At 38.7% G+C, this 17,996-nt stretch overlaps 1 pseudogene; it reads left to right on the forward strand.

Annotated features, from left to right (window-relative positions):
* The window catches only part of LOC102398872, a 32,127-nt pseudogene extending 14,450 nt beyond the window's left edge, over nucleotides 1-17,677 (forward strand).
* Nucleotides 17,678-17,996: the final 319 nt, after the last annotated feature.

Below are 17,996 nucleotides of genomic sequence, written 5' to 3' on the forward strand. Positions count from 1 at the left end.
CACTTTCTGCCATAAGGGTGGGGTCATTTGCATATCTGAGGTTATTGATATTTCTCCTGGAAATCTTGATTCCAGCTTGTGCTTCTTCCAGCCCAGTGTTTCTCATGATGTATTCTGCATAGAAGTTAAATAAGCAGGGTGACAATATACTGCCTTGATGTACTCCTTTTCCTATTTGGAACCAGTCTGTTGTTCCATGTCCAGTTCTAACTGTTGCTTCCTGACCTGCATGGAGGTTTCTCAAGAGGCAGGTCAGGTGATCTGGTATTCTCATCTCTTTCAGAATTTTCCACAGTTTATGGTGATCCGCACAGTCAAAGGCTTTGGCATAGTCAATAAAGCAGAAATAGATGTTTTTCTGGAACTCTCTTGCTTTTTCCATGATCCAGCGGATGTTGGCAATTTGATCTCTGGTTCCTCTGCCTTTTCTAAAACCAGTTTGAACATCTGGAAGTTCACAGTTCATGTACTGCTGGCTTGGAGAATTTTGAGCACTACTTTACTAACGTGTGCTGCTGCTGCTGCTAAGTTGCTTTAGTTGTGTCCGACTCTGTGCGACCCCATGGACGGCAGCCCACCAGGCTCCCCCGTCCCTGGGATTCTCCAGCCAAGAACATAGGAGTGGGCTGCCATTTCCTTCTCCAATGAGTGAAAGTGAAGACTCTCAGTCGTGTTCGACTCTTCATGATCCCATGGACTGCAGCCTACCAGGCTCCTCCGTCCATGGGATTTTCCAGGCAAGAATACTGGAGTGGGGTGCCATGAGATGAGTGCAATTGTGCAGTAGTTTGAGCATTCTTTGGCATTGCCTTTCTTTGGGATTGGAATGAAAACTGACCTTTTCCAGGCCTGTGGCCACTGCTGAGTTTTCCAAATTTCCTGGCGTATTGAGGGCAGCACTTTCACAGCATCATCTTTCAGGATTTGAAATAGCTCAACTGGAATTTCATCACCTCCACTAGTTTTGTTCATAGTGATACTTTCTAAGGCCCACTTGACTTCACATTCCAGGATGTCTGGCTCTAGGTGAGTGATCACACCATCGTGATTATCTTGGTCATGAAGATCTTTTGTGTACAGTTCTTCTGTGTATTCCTGCCACCTCTTCTTAATATATTCTGCTTCTGTTAGGTCAATACCATTTCTGTCCTTTATCGAGTCCATCTTTGCATGAAATGTTCCCTTGGTATCTCTAATTTTCTTGAAGAGATCTCTAGTCTTTCCCATTCTGTTGTTTTCCTCTATTTCTTTGCATCAATTGCTGAGGAAGGCTTTCTTATCTCTTCTTGATATTCTTTGGAACTCTGCATTCAGATTTTTATATCTTTCCTTTTCTTTTTGCTTTTCGCTTCTCTTCTTTTCACAGCTATTTGTAAGGCCTCCTCAGAGAGCCCTTTTGCTTTTTTTGCATTTCTTTTCCATGGGGATGGTCTTTATCCCTGTCTCCTGTACAATGTCACAAACCTCCATCCATATTTCATCAGGCACTCTATCTATCAGATCTAGTCACTTAAATCTATTTCTCACTTCCACTGTATAATCATAAGGGATTTGATTTAGGTCATACCTGGATGGTCTAGTGGTTTTCCCTACTTTCTTCTGTTTAAGTCTGAATCTGGCAATAAGAAGTTTATGATCTCAGCCACAGTCAGCTCCCTGTCTTGTTTTTGTTGACTGTTTAGAGCTTCTCCATCTTTGGCTGCAAAGAATATAATCAATTTGATTTCAGTGTTGACCATCTGGTGGTGTCCATGTGTAGAGTCTTCTCTCGTGTTGTTTGAAGAGGGTGTTTGCTATGACCAGTGCATTTTCTTTGGAAAACTCTATTCGTCTTTTCCCTGCTTCATTCCATATTCCAAGGCTCATTTTCCAATTAATATCCCTTAATTTTCGCTTGAGCAACTCCATTCAGGATTTCTTGTAAGGCAGTCTAGTGGCAGTAAACCCCCTTAGTTTTTGTTTGTCTGAGAAAATCTTTATCTCGTCTTCATTTCTGAAGGACAACTTTACTGGATTAAGTATTCTTGATTGACTGTTTTGTTTTTTGTTTTTTTTCTGCACCTTGAATGTAGCATTCCAATCTCTCTGGGTCGTTAAAGTTTCTACTGAGAAATCGGATACAATTATGATGGTTTGGTGGTGGCTCAGTGGTAAAGAATCTGACTGCTAATACAGGAGATAAAGGAGATGGTTTTGATCCCCTGGGGGAGGAAATGGCAACCCACTCCAATATTCTTGACTGGAAAGTCTCAATGACAGAGGAATCTGGTGGACTGGAATCCATGGAATTGCAAGGAATCGGACACAAGTGAGCATGCACACACACATGTTAGTAACAGCCTTGTTTTGCTGTTTTCAAGATTCTCTCTTTGCCTTTGATTTTTGAAGATTTTAACAATATGTCTTGGAGAATATTTCTGTGAGTTGAATTTGTATGGAGACCTGTGAATTTCATGAACTTTAGTGTCCAAATCTCCCCCATATATTTAGAAAGTTATCAGTTATTGTTTCTTTTTTTAAATTTTATTTTATTTTTAAACTTTACATAATTGTATTAGTTTTGCCAAACATCAAAATGGATCCACCACAGGTATACATGTGTTTAAAAAAAACTTTCTTCCTGTTTCTTCTCTTCTCCCTCTGGGATTCTGGTAACTTGTAGATTATTTTTCTTAGTTATGTCTTAGTTATTCCTGTACCTTTGTTCATTCCTTTCACTTATATTTATTTTAGCTGTTATTACTGGATAATTGCAAATGGTACATCTCTGTGTACACTAATTCTTCTGATTAGTCTAGTCTGCTATTAAACCATCTATTGAATTGTAGTGCCTACATCTTATTATACAACTTTAATGTTTTGTTTGGTTCTATTTTCCACCATTTCCATTTATGTTGAACTTCTTGTATTTTCTAGTAGTATTTTCCTGATTTTGTTAGATTATTTATATCTGTATAGCTCTCTTAATTATTAAAAACAACTGTTTTGAATTCTTTGTCAGACAATTTATATATCATTTTTTCTTTGATAACAGTGTTCCTGTGGTGGTGCCATGCTTCCCTGATCCCTGTTACCTTGCATGTGTGTCTGCACATGTGAAGAAGCAGTCACCTCTTTGAGACATTAGAATTGACTTTGGTAAACAAAGACCTCAATCTGTGGGTGAAATCACACTGGCATCTTCTGTGATGCTATTTATAGTGGTGCACAAGAGAAGACTCCACACATGGACATCACCAGACTGTCCACACCGAAATCAGATTGATTATATTCTTTGCAGCCAAAGATGGAGAAGCTCTATATAGTCAACAAAAACAAGACCAGGAGCTGACTGTGGCTGAGATCATGAACTCCTTATTGCCAGATTCAGACTTAAAATCAAGAAAGTAGGGAAAACACTAGACCATTCAGGTATGACTTAAATCAAATCCCTTATGATTATACAGTGGAAGTGAGAAATAGATTTAAGGGACTAGATCTGATAGATAGAGTGCCTGATGAACTATGGACGGAGGTCTATGACATTGTACAGGAGACAGGGATAAAGACCATTCCCATTGAAAAGAAATGTAAAAAAGCAAAATGGCTGTCAAAGGAGGCCTTACAAATAGCTGTGAAAAGAAGAGAAGTGAAAAGCAAAGGAGCAAAGGAAAGATATAAGCATCTAAATGCAGAGTTCAAAAGAATAGCAAGGAGAGATAAGAAAGCCTTCCTTGGCAATCAGTGCAAAGAAATAGAGGAAAACAACAGAATGGGAAAGACTAGAGATCTCTTCAAGAAAATTAGAGATACCAAGGGAACATTTCATGCAAAGATGGGCTCGATAAAGCACAGAAATGGTATGGACCTAACAGAAGCAGAACATATTAAGAAGAGGTGGCAGGAATACACAGAAGAACTGTACAAAAAAGATCTTCACGACCAAGATAATCATGATGGTGTGATCATTCACCTAGAGCCAGACATCCTGGAATGTGAAGTCAAGTGGGCCTTAGAAAGTATCACTATGAACAAAGCTAGTGGAAGTGATGGAATTCCAGTTGAGCTATTTCAAATCCTGAAAGATGATGCTGTGAAAGTGCTGCCCTCAATACGCCAGCAAATTTGGAAAACTCAGCAGTGTCCACAGGCCTGGAAAAGGTCAGTTTTCATTCCAATGCCAAAGAAAGGCAATGCCAAAGAATGCTCAAACTACCACACAATTGCACTCATCTCACACGCTAGTAAACTAATGCTCAAGATTCTACAAGCCAGGCTTCAGCAATTGGTGAACTGTGAACTTCCAGATGTTCAAGCTGGTTTTAGAAAAGGCAGAGGAACCAGAGATCAAATTGCCAACATCCGGTGGATCATGGAAAAAGCAAGAGAGTTCCAGAAAAAAACATCTATTTCTGCTTTATTCACTATGCCTAAGCCTTTGACTGTATGGATCACAATAACTGTGGAACATTCTGAAACAGATGGGAGTACCAGAGCACCTGACCTGCTTCTTGAGAAACCTATTTGCAGGTCAGGAAGCAACAGTTACAACTGAATACGGAACAAGAGACTGTTTTCAAATAGGAAAAGGAGTACATCAAGGCCGTGTATTTTCACCCTGATTATTTAACTTCTATGCAGAGTACATCATGAGAAATGCTGGGCTGAAAGAAGCACAAGCTGGAATCAAGATTGTCGGGAGAAATATCAATAACCTCAGATTTGCAGATGATACCACCCTTATGGCAGAAAGTGAAGAGGAACTAAAAAGCCTCTTGATGAAAGTGAAAGTGGAGAGTGAAAATGTTGGCTTAAAGCTCAACATTCAGAAAACCAAGATCATGGCATCTGGTCCCATCACTTCATGGGAAATAGATGGGGAAACAGAGACCTTATTTTTTGGGCTCCAAAACACTGCAGATGGTGACTGCAGCCATGAAATTAAAAGACGCTTACTCCTTGGAAGGAAAGTTATGACCAACCTAGATAACATATTGAAAAGCAGAGACATTACTTTGCCAACAAAGGTCCGTCTAGTCAAGGCTATGGCTTTTCCAGTTGTCATGTATGGATGTGAGAGTTGGACTGTGAAGAAAGTTGATCACTGAATAATTGATGCTTTTGAACTGTGGTGTTGAAGAAGGCTCTTGAGAGTCCCTTGGACTGCAAAGAGATCCAACCAGTCCATTCTGAAGGAGATCAGCCCTGGGATTTCTTTGGAAGGAATGATGCTAAAGCTGAAACTCCAGTACGTTGGCCACCTCATGTGAAGAGTTGACTCATTGGAAAAGACTCTGATGCTGGGAGGGATTGGGGTCAGGAGGAGAAGGGATGATAGAGGATTAGATGGCTGGATGGCATCACTGACTCAATGGACCTGAGTCTGAGTGAACTCTGGGAGTTGGTGATGGACAGGGAGTCCTGGTGTGCTGCGATTCATGGGGTTGCAAAGAGTCAGACACGACTGAGCAACTGAACTGAACTGAATTGAGAGTCCTAATATGGGGATTTGTTGTGGCTCTGGTTCTGGAGAAAAGTGGTATCCCACTATCTTAGGCTGAGGTCCATAGCAGTGACAGCTGTGTGGTCTTGGCAAATGCTGCATGTATCCTGTAGCCACTGGGGTCCATGCCAGTAGTCAAAGTCTCTGCAGCTTCCAGGGTGCCCAGGCTTGGCCCTGGTCATTGCTTCAAGGTGGCAACTATAGCTTTTACTGCCAAGTGTGTGCACATCACTGACTCTAGCCACCATTTCTGCCTGCTCTGATCTCTAGCTTAGCTTCTGGACCTGAATGCCCAGCTGACAACTCAGTAACACTCACTGTTACTCCAGACATACTGTGACACTCACAAGAGACCATACAGTTGTCGATGTTATGGACCACAGTGACCTGAGACAGTGAGACCTCATCCAAAATCTCCCCTACTGTGATCCCACCACAAGGGATCAGAGCAAGGAAGGCCAGTGATGGGATTTGGCCCAGGAGAGTGCAGGTACACAGCTACAGGGGCTAGCAGTAAGTAAGCTCAGAAGCGCAAGCCCATAACATGGGTCAGGGCTGGAGATAGACTAACCAGCAAGTTTGGGGGCCTTGGCTGGTGGCATGCATTCCCATGGCTATAGGGTCTTGCCACTGGAATGCACATGGTAGTAGAGGTCAGTGAAAGGAGCCAGGCAAATGGCAGGAAATGCATAGCTGTAGAGGCTATTCCCCAGTGCATGTGCAGCAGCGTGTGTCAGCCGCTGGGGTCTAAAATGAGATCTTTCACTTGTGCAGTCACAGAGGCTGGGGCTGCCTGCCAGTGTAGATCCTGGCCTTCAGAATGAAGTGAGAGGAGAAGGTGAGGAGGAACTGAGGTGGTTAGTGTCTGCAGACACAAAATTTTAATGGGCAAAATCTTAGTGTTGACTGTATTGGCGGTTTCTTAGGCAATGAGAGCAGGCCATTGGGAACTGCAGTTGCTCCTGCAGGTCACTGACACTAGTTGACCCTACCCTTCTTTTCTTCCTTCTTATGTCCTGTTTATTATGTCTCATCTTTGTCTTTCTGGGTAAAGTAAAATTGAAAGAGTCTCTTTCTGCACTTCCCCCTAAAACTACAAATGCTAGTTGCTCACCCTATACTCACTTGGCGTGCTCAGAAACTCTTTAGGGCCATGGAGTTTCCTTTTGATTAGGGCCATGGCGTTTCCTCTTGGCATTGAACAGTGCCTTCCTGGGGAATGATGCAGACAAAATGAAACTGTTCTTCTTTCCCTTTTAGTGCAATTATTCTCAACTTTTATTGTTGCACTGTGTTACTAAAGGAGAAGGCAATGGCACCCCACTCCAGCACTCTTCCCTGGAAAATCCCATGGACGGAGGAGCCTGGTAGGCTGCAGTTCATGGGGTCGCAAAGAGTCCGACAGGACTGAGCGACTTCACTTTCACTTTTCACTTTCATGCATTGGAGAAGGCAATGGCAACCCACTCCAGTGTTCTTGCCTGTTCAGGCTGCTGTCTATGGGGTCGCACAGAGTCGGACACGACTGAAGCGACTTAGCAGCAGCAGCAGCAGTGTTACTAAAGTTTCTTAAGGGGATTCCTGAACTCTCCTACAGCTATTTTTGCTCATACATAGCTGTCTAATTGTTGATCTTTCTGCAGGGGTGCAGAAGGGGATCTTCTACCTTTGGAAATATTCTCAAAAAATGATGATAATTAATGGAAATATGGCTGGGGATTCCAATTATTTACATTTAATTTATTATTTAATACAAAATAGTTCTCATTTAGAATACTACATTTTAAAATATTTTATAAACGTTCTTACTCAAACTTCAAAAGCACATAAGGAGGAACAAAACTTAGCATAAGAAAAAGCATAATTCTGTACTTTAGAGCCTCTAAAATCTACATTAAACTAGATAAAGAATTTAAAGTTTTCCTACTTCACAATCATTACAAAATCTCATCATTGTTTAAATCCTAAGTAGATAGCAGCCAGCCATTTTGTAGCATATGGGATTGCTTTGGAAGTCCATATGCTTTGTAACAGTTGGTGTTCAAATGAAAATGTGTGAAGTCAAATAAAATGTGGCCCAGACAACAAAACCTAATTACCAGCACCATCAAACTGCAGGCTTTCTTTCAAACTACCTATATCACTATTTTTGGTGCTTTATAAATAATTCTTTGGTAAAAATAATTTTTGAAAAACCCATAGATAATATTAATACAGGCTTTTTTGAAAAAAAATGAAGTTAAATATTATAAAGATAACTTTTATTCTAATTTTAACTGATAAATAAAGATAATGGTTTCCTTATTCTCTGAAAACTACATAAAATCCAAAAGCAACAAGATAAATAGAAAAAAATTAAAGAGTCATCATTTATAAGTCTAGGAGATAACTGTATTGTAGATGCATGTATGTATTTACGTGTACATTTATGTATCTTTGCAATTATGTGTGTAGTTCAGGACTGCAGGAAGACATTTGGAGGGAATATTCCTGGCTACATATGCAAAATAAGGCAAACAAAAAATGTTATTTTTGAAATTAAGTAGCAGAATCTGAAATTAAAACCTAATATTACCTTTTGGAAACATGAAAACATATATGCAGTCTTTGTTGCTGTTTAGTTGCTAAGTTGTGTCCAACTTTTTGTGAACCCATGGAGTATAGAAACCAGGCTCCTTTGTCCATGGAATTTCTCTGGTAAGAATACGAGAGTAGGTTGTCATTTCCTTCTCCTCAGGACCTTCCTGACCGAGGAATCAAAATCATGTCTGCTACATTGGCTGGCAGATTCTTTATAGCTGAGCCACCAGGGAAGTCCCCAGATGTGGTCTAGATGGCTATATTTCCTGAACTGGATTTTGGTATTAATTCTTGAGAAGCAGGATAGGCAGGGTTGTAAATGAAATACGATAAACAAACAAAACAAAAATGTTTGGAAGAAGCTTGCAACTGCCTAGAAGTGAAAATGAAGAGGCAGTCTACATTGTGACTTACCTTTGTAAGTAATATTTGCTGACCATAAAGACAAAACTTAAAAGAGCTCATACTGAAGAAGAAGAAATCCTTTCATTCTTAAAATTATCTTTATTCCTGTTCAGACATGAATATCCAGAAAATAATTTGTTCAGAAAGCATTAATAACCTTGAAATAAAATAAGAGTTAGCTGAGGATCAATATACATGTATTATAAGATAAAATAAGAGAAAGATTTATGGCAGTTGAAGTGGCAGTGGCACAGAAGACATGCAAATTGTGATTTCGTAAATAGCCATCAACTAAACAATTATTGAAATAATCTCATGTATAAAATAAGATTGTAAAGATTAAAAAATGAAATGAGTGTGTGTATGTGTATGTGTGTGTATGTGTGATAGGGAGACAGTTATGTGATGGCAGAAATGGGAAAAAAAAAAAAAAAGATGCCTACAAAGAATGAAAGCAAAGTTGAAAGCATTACAAAGAGATTGTTGAAAACACAGTAATGTCCTTGCAGGTCAATGTTGAAGGAGAAAGCAAAAGAAAGTAAACAAAGAATTGCTGCTGTTAAAAAGTATAAGAAGTAAATTTTGTTGTGTGTTCTTCAGTTATTTGGAAAACATTTTCTTGTATAAATATTTTTGGTATTTCTGTGGGAAGATTGCAAATAAATATTTCCCTGTACCCAGTCTGTAAAAGAAATATTAATACAATTCTGTTGCTCTGCATTGCTAGTCATTCATTACTTATCCATGAATTGTTATTACCACTGTTTTGTTTAAAGATATAGTGAATGATGGTTTATGAAGCCACAAAGCACATATATATTTATTCTGACCTACATTTATACAGTTGCATGGTGTTGTTTCTAATTATTGATGAAAATTAATTTCCTTTGAAATTGTGTATTAGTCTCTCAGTCATGTCTGACTGTTGTAACTCCATGGACTGAAGCCTGCTAGGCTCCCTGTCCATAGAGTTCTTCTGGAAAAATCTAATGAAACTGATATTTACTTAGAAAGTAGCTAAAAGCTTGAAACAAAATTTTGATAATTTAAAGTTGGTTTATTTCCCTGGGTTCTTTTCTTGTTGTAACAAAGAAAGGATGGACTAATTACAGCTCAAATAATCAGTATTTCTTGGTTCTTTTCTCATCATAGCAGAGATTCGAAACAGCAGACTAGGTATAGCTCAAGGAGGCAAAACTTTTATTAAACACCTAGTGGATAGTACACTCCCGATACATGGGAGTAGGCTGACCCTAAAGGAGTGACCATGATCAGGCTTAGCTTCCATTTTTTATACTTCCTGTCTTTTCCTCTTGGTTCTGTCCTATGGAAAATAGGGCTTGTACCTGCCACCAATTAGAAAAGGAAGTGTAAGTGGCTGTATAATCAAGACCAGTCAGGGAAGCAGGTGTGTCTGGGGACATGCAGAATAGGACTTTTACATATTCATCTAGGTGCGCATGGACTGAGATTTTTGACTAACAGTTAAAAGTTCTATAACAACAGGCATTATTGTGTATGTCTTTCCCATAATTCAGTTGAGTTCGGTTCAGTCACTCAGTCGTGTCCGACTCTTTGTGACCCCATGAATCACAGCACGCCAGGCCTCCCTGTCCATCACCAACTCCCGGAGTTCACTCAAGACTCATGTCCATCTAGTTGGTGATGCCATCCAGCCATCTCATCCTCTGTCATTGCCTTTTCCTCCTGCCCCCAATCCCTCCCAGCATCAGAGTCTTTTCCAATGAGTCAACTCTTTACATGAGATGGCCAAAGTACTGGAGTTTCAGCTTTAGCATCATTCCTTCCAAAGAAATCCCAGGGCTGATCTCCTTCAGAATGGACTGGTTGGATCTCCTTGCAGTCCAACAGACTCTCAAGAGTCTTCTCTAACACCTATTATAATCAGATGTATGTATGTATAGCATGTTTATGAATCCTTAATGGGTTCTTGGGCTTCTCTGGTGACTCAGACAGTAAAGGACCTGCCTGCAATGCGGGAGACCTGGGTTCAATCCCTGGGTTGGGAAGATCCATTGGAGGAGGACGTGGCAACCCACTACAGTATTCTTGCCTGGAGAATCTCCATGAACAGAGGAGCCTGGCAGGCTACAATCCATGGGGTTGCAAAGGGTCAGACATGACTGAGTGACTAAACACACAATGGGTTCTTGGCTGCCTAAGATTACTTAATTAAACAGCTGTGCATCAAGGGCCCATATGCCAAAGTTGGAAAAGTCCTTGTGGTTTATTTCTATCCACCGTGTGCCTCAATGGCATGCTCAGAAATTGGAAAATGTCTTGTGGTTATTTTTGTAACATATTTGTGAGCTCTCTTGGGCCACACTGGGGCATGTCTGGGGTAGAGTTTAGACATCATCTTGAATCTTTTTCACCCAGGCCACCCCTTGTTGTTCATGCTGAAGAATTGATGCTTTTGAACTGTGGTGGTGGAGAAGACTCTTGAGAGTCCCTTGGACTGCAAGGAGATCCAACCAGTCCATTCTGAAGGAGATCAGCCCTAGGATTCCTTTGGAAGGAATGATGCTAAAGCTGAAACTCCAGTACTTTGGCCACCTCATGTGAAGAGTTGACTCATTGGAAAAGACTCTGATGCTGGGAGGGATTGGGGGCAGGAGGAGAAGGGGATGACAGAGGATGAGATGGCTGGATGGCATCACTGACTCAATGGACGTGAGTCTGAGTGAACTCCAGGAGTTCATGATGGACAGGGAGGCCTGGCATGCTGCAATTCATGGGGTCACAAAGAGTCGGACACGACTGAGCGACTGAACTGATCTGAATTTAACTTTCTACCTAACAATATGAAAAGCAAAAAATAAATTAAAAGGGATATTGAAACTGCACCTAAAAATAAGTACCCTGAAACAGAATCAAATCATGGAAAAATAAGAGAAAAAATTATCAAAATTTAATGAGTATTAGGACTTTTTTGGGCTTCCCTGGTGGCTCAGATAGTCAAGAATCTGCCTGTGATGTGGGGTTCATTCAACCCCTGGGTTGGGAAGATCCCCTGGAGGAGAAAGGCTACCCACTCCAGTATTCTGGCCTGGAGAATTCCATGGACTGTATAGTCTTTGGGGTCACAAAATGTTGGACATGACTAAGTATTCTTGTCTGGAAATTAGTGGGCTATAACCCCTGGTGGGCTATAGTTGTGGGGTTGCAAAGACTCAGACATGACTGAGCAACTAACACAGGACTTTCTTGGTGGCCCAGTGGTTAAGATTCCACACTTCCACTGCAGGAGGCATGATTTTGATACCTGGTCATGAAACTAAGATCCAATAGGCTGCATGAGAAGGTCAAAAAAACTAAGAACTGAATATTAAATCTTGAGTTTTAAGTTTTCCATTGTATCACAGGAAAAATTTGTATCAAACCTTCAAAACATATGCGTCTCATTTTAACATACACACAAGCAAAAAAGTTAGAGAAATTATAAAAATTATAAAAATCTATCAGGTATATAAATTCTCCATATTAATATATATTGCTTTCAAGGAAATAAAGTGCAATGAACATTAGATCCAATTTAAATATCAAACTTTCTATAATTTCACAAAGGAAGATACACATTTTCATGTACCCATGAAACATGATATAACATTGATCATTATTTAGAAAACAAAGGAAATCTTCATAAATTACAGAGAATGCTTAAAAATTACATATAATACTCTTAGGTCATAATGATATATGAAATTAATCTAGGAAGAAAAAGAAACTAGAAGTTGAAAAGCCTGACACCTAGAAATTAGATATGTTAACACACAGAAAAGTATACATTCTAAATTACAAGATAAACTCAAAACTTAGATCACATAATATATAAGAAAAAAAGGTAAACTCTATAACCAGAACCTAATAGTCACACTAAAGGAAAATTCATAGCTTGAATAAATAGTGTTAAACAAGACAGACTTAGAAAAGATGTGTTAATTTATTTCCTAAAGAAATAAAAAAATGAATATAAAATCTCTGGAAAGTAGGGGGAAAAGTTAATTGAAATTTAAACATAAAAGACTAAAACTGAAATCAAAATGGTTAGTACAGTGAGGTGTTATTTTGGTGAGGGTGAGTCTTTAGGCATAACTCTAAAGCTAAAGTCTTAAAATTTTTTTAAAATGTTCTATTTTTGTGATTCAGCTCAGTTCAGTTCAGTCGCTCAGTCATGTTTGACTCTTTGTGACCCCATGAATCACAGCATGCCAGGCCTCCATGTCCATCACCAACTCCCAGAGTTCACTCAGACTCACGTCCATTGAGTCAGTGATGCCATCCAGCCATCTCATCCTCTGTCGTCCCCTTCTCCTCCTGCCCCCAATCCCTCCCAGCATCAGAGTCTTTTCCAATGAGTCAACTCTTCACATGAAGTGGCCAAAGTACTGGAGTTTCAGCTTTAGCATCATTCCTTCCAAAGAACAGCAAGGGCATATGTATAGGTATATACATATTAGGGAAAATCACAACTATATTTGTACTAACTTAGAATATAGTTAGTACACAAAAGAAGACTCTACACATGGACATCACCAGATGGTCAACACCAAAATCAGATTGATTATATTCTTTGCAGCCAAAGATGGAGAAGCTCTATACAGTCAGCAAAAACAAGACCGGGAGCTGACTGTGGCTCAGATCATGAACTCCTTATTGCCAAATTCAGACCTAAAGATGATATGGAGAGCACAAAAAACTGTTAAAGTTTTAGAACATCAATGATAAATCTAAATTTTCATTTCCTAATCTCATTAGAGACATGTTGTTTGTGTACTGATGTGGAAAGTTTGCTGTACATTACAGAACATTGTGTAAAATGTGCCACCATGTATATAAAACAATGATATGAACACTCACATTCATGCTTATAATATGAATCATTCATGTTCATATGAATATATGCTTTATGTAAATATATCCATATATATATCCATATATATATATAAACATACATGTGTATATGAGTTGCAGTGAAAGTAGATACACAGGGAGGAAGAAGGGAACCTAGTTTATTAGAGTGTTAAAATATAAACAGAAGAAGATTAAAATTTTAAAGATTTTATTGGAGTATATATTGATATGAAAATGGCAACATTGAGTCAAAAGTGTCTAGGAGTACTCCTCCAACATGGACTAGAAAAGAGGTATTTATACAAGTGAAGCAAGGAAATAATTTGATTGACTGAGGCTTAAGTTGGTGCCTCTTTGAGAAAGCCGAGTTGGCTGTTCTTAATTTTGTTTCTTAAATTTCTTGGATTCTAGTGCATTGAATCTGGCCTAGATTTTTGTTTGCATGGGAGTCACTTTAAAAGCCTAATAGCCTCTTTGTTTAATTTATTTAACAGAAGAACCAGAGTAAGCAAGATTTACCTTCACAGTGTACCTTCCTTACCTTTGTACATTGTAAAATATTTCTTTCTTAACTCTTTAAAAGTCAGTAGAACAAAAAAAAAACCAAAATAAAACATCAATGAAAACATAGAAACTATTCTATGTTTAAGAAAAGAATTGTTTTAATTATTGGGAACTATGAAGCAAATAATTTAGATGTATTTTTGTTTATTTAATTTTTATTTTCTTTGGCCACACCACATGGTATGCATGAACTTAGTTCCCAAACTAGAAATCAAACCCATACCACCTGCAATGAAACACAGCATCTTAACCACTGGACCACCAGTGTATTGAGTGTTAGGTCACTTCAGTCGTGTCCGACTCTGCGATCCTATGGACTGTAGCCTGCCAGGCTCCTCTGTGGGATTCTCCAGGCAACAGTACTGGAGTGGATTGCCATGCCCTCCTCCACGGCATCTTCCTGATCCAGATATCAAACCCATGTCTCTTACATCTCCTGTATTGGCAGGCAGGCTCTTTACCGTCAGCGCCACCTGGGACCACCAGGGAATTCCCTAAATGTACTTTAAAAAATGCTGGAATACTCTCTTTCAGTGTGCTTAAGCTTGTATAGCTAGGCTATCAATGTAAGTCCAAAGCAAAAAAGATATATCAGGGCATGTAGAAGGGACATATTTGAAACGGATAGGTTGCCTAAGAATTTTTAAAGTTTCCATCAACTATATATTTGACAGTCCAATGATAGCATAGAGTGTGGCCTGGGGATATGTAAATATATCCACGTGACATTTTCTGCAAGCCTACAATAGATTTCAGGCTGACAGTATTAGGCAGCTGGACTTGTCAATAGCTTTCTGACAAAACTAAAACATGGCAAAGTACATATTCTTCTGTGTCTGCTCTGTGTCAAAGTCCAGTGTGTCGCACTGCAGAGGAAAGATGCTGCCTGACTTTGGATTATGCTCATATTCAAGAATTTGCAGATGTCTGCATATAGAATTACAGTGAAAAACAAATTAAAACATTTTAATTTTTTTCTGCTTAATAGTGGAATATTAACTGCTCCAACATGATCCAGGTTTCATTGAACATCCTATTATTCTCTTTCAGTGGAAAACTATGCCAAAATGTTCATTAGCATCCTTTACATTAGGCAGCAGACTAGTCCATATATATATATGATTCTGTGTCCCAACTGTATACTAGAGAGTGTTAAGCTATTTCAGAAATTACTGAAACTCTAAGCATCAGTAATATCCTCTCTAAAATAGGGACACTTATATGTATTTGATGCTGTGGTAATGAGACTTAAATAATATAATGTATATAATTCTACTTAATAGAGTGACAGACACATTCTGAGCTTTCAAGTAATGAGCTATATAGGTAAAAAAATATGTAGTTCATCCTTTCACTGAATTAAATTATTCTTTCACCACATATTAACTGCCATTGTCCAATTGGTTATCCATTGGTTATTTATTATCTGACTCAGTTTACTTTCCTGTGCTACACAAGAGCTTATACCTCTGGTAACTGTTTAAAGAATCAGAAATTTGCACATACACATACACACACAATTATCAAAGTAAGTTCTGATAAATAGTAAGTGCTCACTAAATGCTATTATTATAACTCAAAGCACAATATTACATTCTTAATTCATGTTTCCATTCTATGTATATTTGTTTTTTTTTTTTCCATTCTACATATATTAGGTTCAAAATTCTCACTCTTTAGTTACACAATGAGTACTCAAATAAGTTTAAAGAGTTTCTAATTATTGCCAACATTTTAGAATTTAAAATACTTTTAATTATTTCTAAAATTGAAGAACAAAGTTAATAAATTTAAGACCAAATAAAGACAAAAGGCTTACCTGGTGGCTCAGATGGTAAAGAATCTGCCTGCAATGTGGGAGACCCAGGTTTGATCCTGGGTCAGGAAGATCTCCTGGAGAAAGAACTGGCAACCCACTCCAGTATTCTTACCTGGAGAATCCCATGGGCAGATGAGCCTGGCGGGTACAGTCATTGGGACTGCAAAGAGTCAGACAGGACTGAATGACTAACACACACAAGACAAAAGAATAGTAGAGACTTGAAATTAGAAAAATAATTTCTCAAGGAAAGTTTACAGTTTATATTATCAATATTGTTATTGTTATTATACAAAATATTTACTGATAAACTCAAGTAAAAGAATATGCTTATTATTTCATTTTCATTAAGGGAAATGAAATGGTGCTGTTGCTTGGTCAGTCAGTTGTGTCCAACTCTTTGCAACCTCGTGGATTGCAGCATGTCAGGCTTCCCTGTCCTTCACTGTCTCCCAGAGCTTGCTCAAACTCATGTGCATTGAGTCGGTGATGCCATCCAACCAACTTGTCCTCTGTCTTCCCCATCTCCTCCTGCCTTCAATCTTTCACAGCATCAGGGTCCTTTTAAATGAGTCAGCTCTTCGCATCAGGTGGCCAAAGTATTAGAGCTTCAGCTTCAGCATCAGTCCTTCCAATGACTATTCAGGATAGATTTTCCTTTAGAATCCTGGTTGAAGGATTAGGTTGAATGAAGGTTTAGAATGACTGGTTTGATCCCCTTGCCATCCAAGGGACTTGCAAGAGTCTTCTCCAACACCACAGTTCAGAAGCATCAGTCCTTTGGTGCTCAGCCTTCTTTATGGTCCAACTCTCATATCCATACATGACTACTGGAAAAACCATAGCTTTGACTAGATGGACCTTTGTTGACAAAGTAATGTCTCTGCTTTATAATATACTGTCTAGGTTTCTCATAGCTTTTCTTCCAAAGAGGAAGCATCTTTTAATTTTATGTCTGCAGTCACCATCTGCTGTGATTTTTGAGCCCAGGAATATAAAATCTGTCACTGTTTCCATTGTTTCCCCATCTATTTGCCATGAAGTGATGGGACCAGGTGATGATCTTTGTTTTTTAATGTTGAGTTTTAAGCCAGCTTTTTCACTCTGCTCTTTCACCTTCATCAAGAGGCTCTTTAGTTCTCCTTCTGGCTTTCTGCCATAAGGGTGGTCACCGGCACATCTGATGTTATTGATATTTCTCCTGGAAATCTTGATTCCAGCTTTTGCTTCATCCAGCCCCAAATTTTGCTTTTTGTACTCTGCATATAATTTAAATAAGCAGGGTGACAATGTACAGCCTTGATGTAGTCCTTTCCCAATTTAGAACCAGTCCATTGTTTCATGTTTGGTTCTAACTGTTGAAAGTGGTATAATCCTACTTCTATAACCAAAATTATGAATATATATTGGTTTCTTCATATTGCTGTTTTTTTTAAGTTCGAACATATTTGATGTGTTAATTTATTTAACACATGTGTTATTTAATGTGTTAGTTTCTGCTTTACAGAAAAATAAGTCAGTTATGCATACACAGATATCCACTCCTTTTTAGATTCTTTCCCCATATAGGTCATTACAGAATGTTGAATAGAGTTCCTGTACTATTCAGTAGGTTCTTATTAGTTATATGTTCTATATGTAGTAGTGTGTATATTTCAACCTGTTCTTCCAATTTATCCATCCCCTCTCCTCTTTCCACACTGGAAACCACAAGTTTGTTCTCTACATCTGTGACTCAAGGTCTGTTTTAGATTCATTTTTAATCTGTAACAGATTAATTTATACCATTTCTTTATATTCCACATACCAACAATATCATATGAAATGTCTTTCCATGTCTGATTTACTTGTCTCAGTATATAATCTGCAAGTATCGAGACCGGTTCAACAAGCAGGGTTTCCGAAAGCATGATACCGGGGAGAATAAGAAACAAGACACAAGAATTCAGTGAAAAGCGAGAATATGGGGACCACACCACTCCAAGGTGAAGGTGCTGAAACTGAATCCAAGCCAGCTTTATTATACTTTCAGCTGTGAATGAAAGAATATGCAGGGAGTTAAGCAATAACTCATGTGGCCTTCAGGGCCAAAGAACAAAGTGATCATTAACCATTGAATAACTAAGAAACAGTAATCAATAACAAATCAGTAACTAAGACCAATATTCTTATCTATAGATTTTCCACCAGATATGTAAAACATTTGACTCTGAGACACCAGTTGAGAAACAGTCTGGGGTTGATTTTCCGGCCCCAAGATCATATCTTGTT

Source organism: Bubalus bubalis, chromosome 10 (assembly GCF_019923935.1).
Source record: "Bubalus bubalis isolate 160015118507 breed Murrah chromosome 10, NDDB_SH_1, whole genome shotgun sequence".
Taxonomy (NCBI): Eukaryota; Metazoa; Chordata; class Mammalia; order Artiodactyla; family Bovidae; genus Bubalus; species Bubalus bubalis.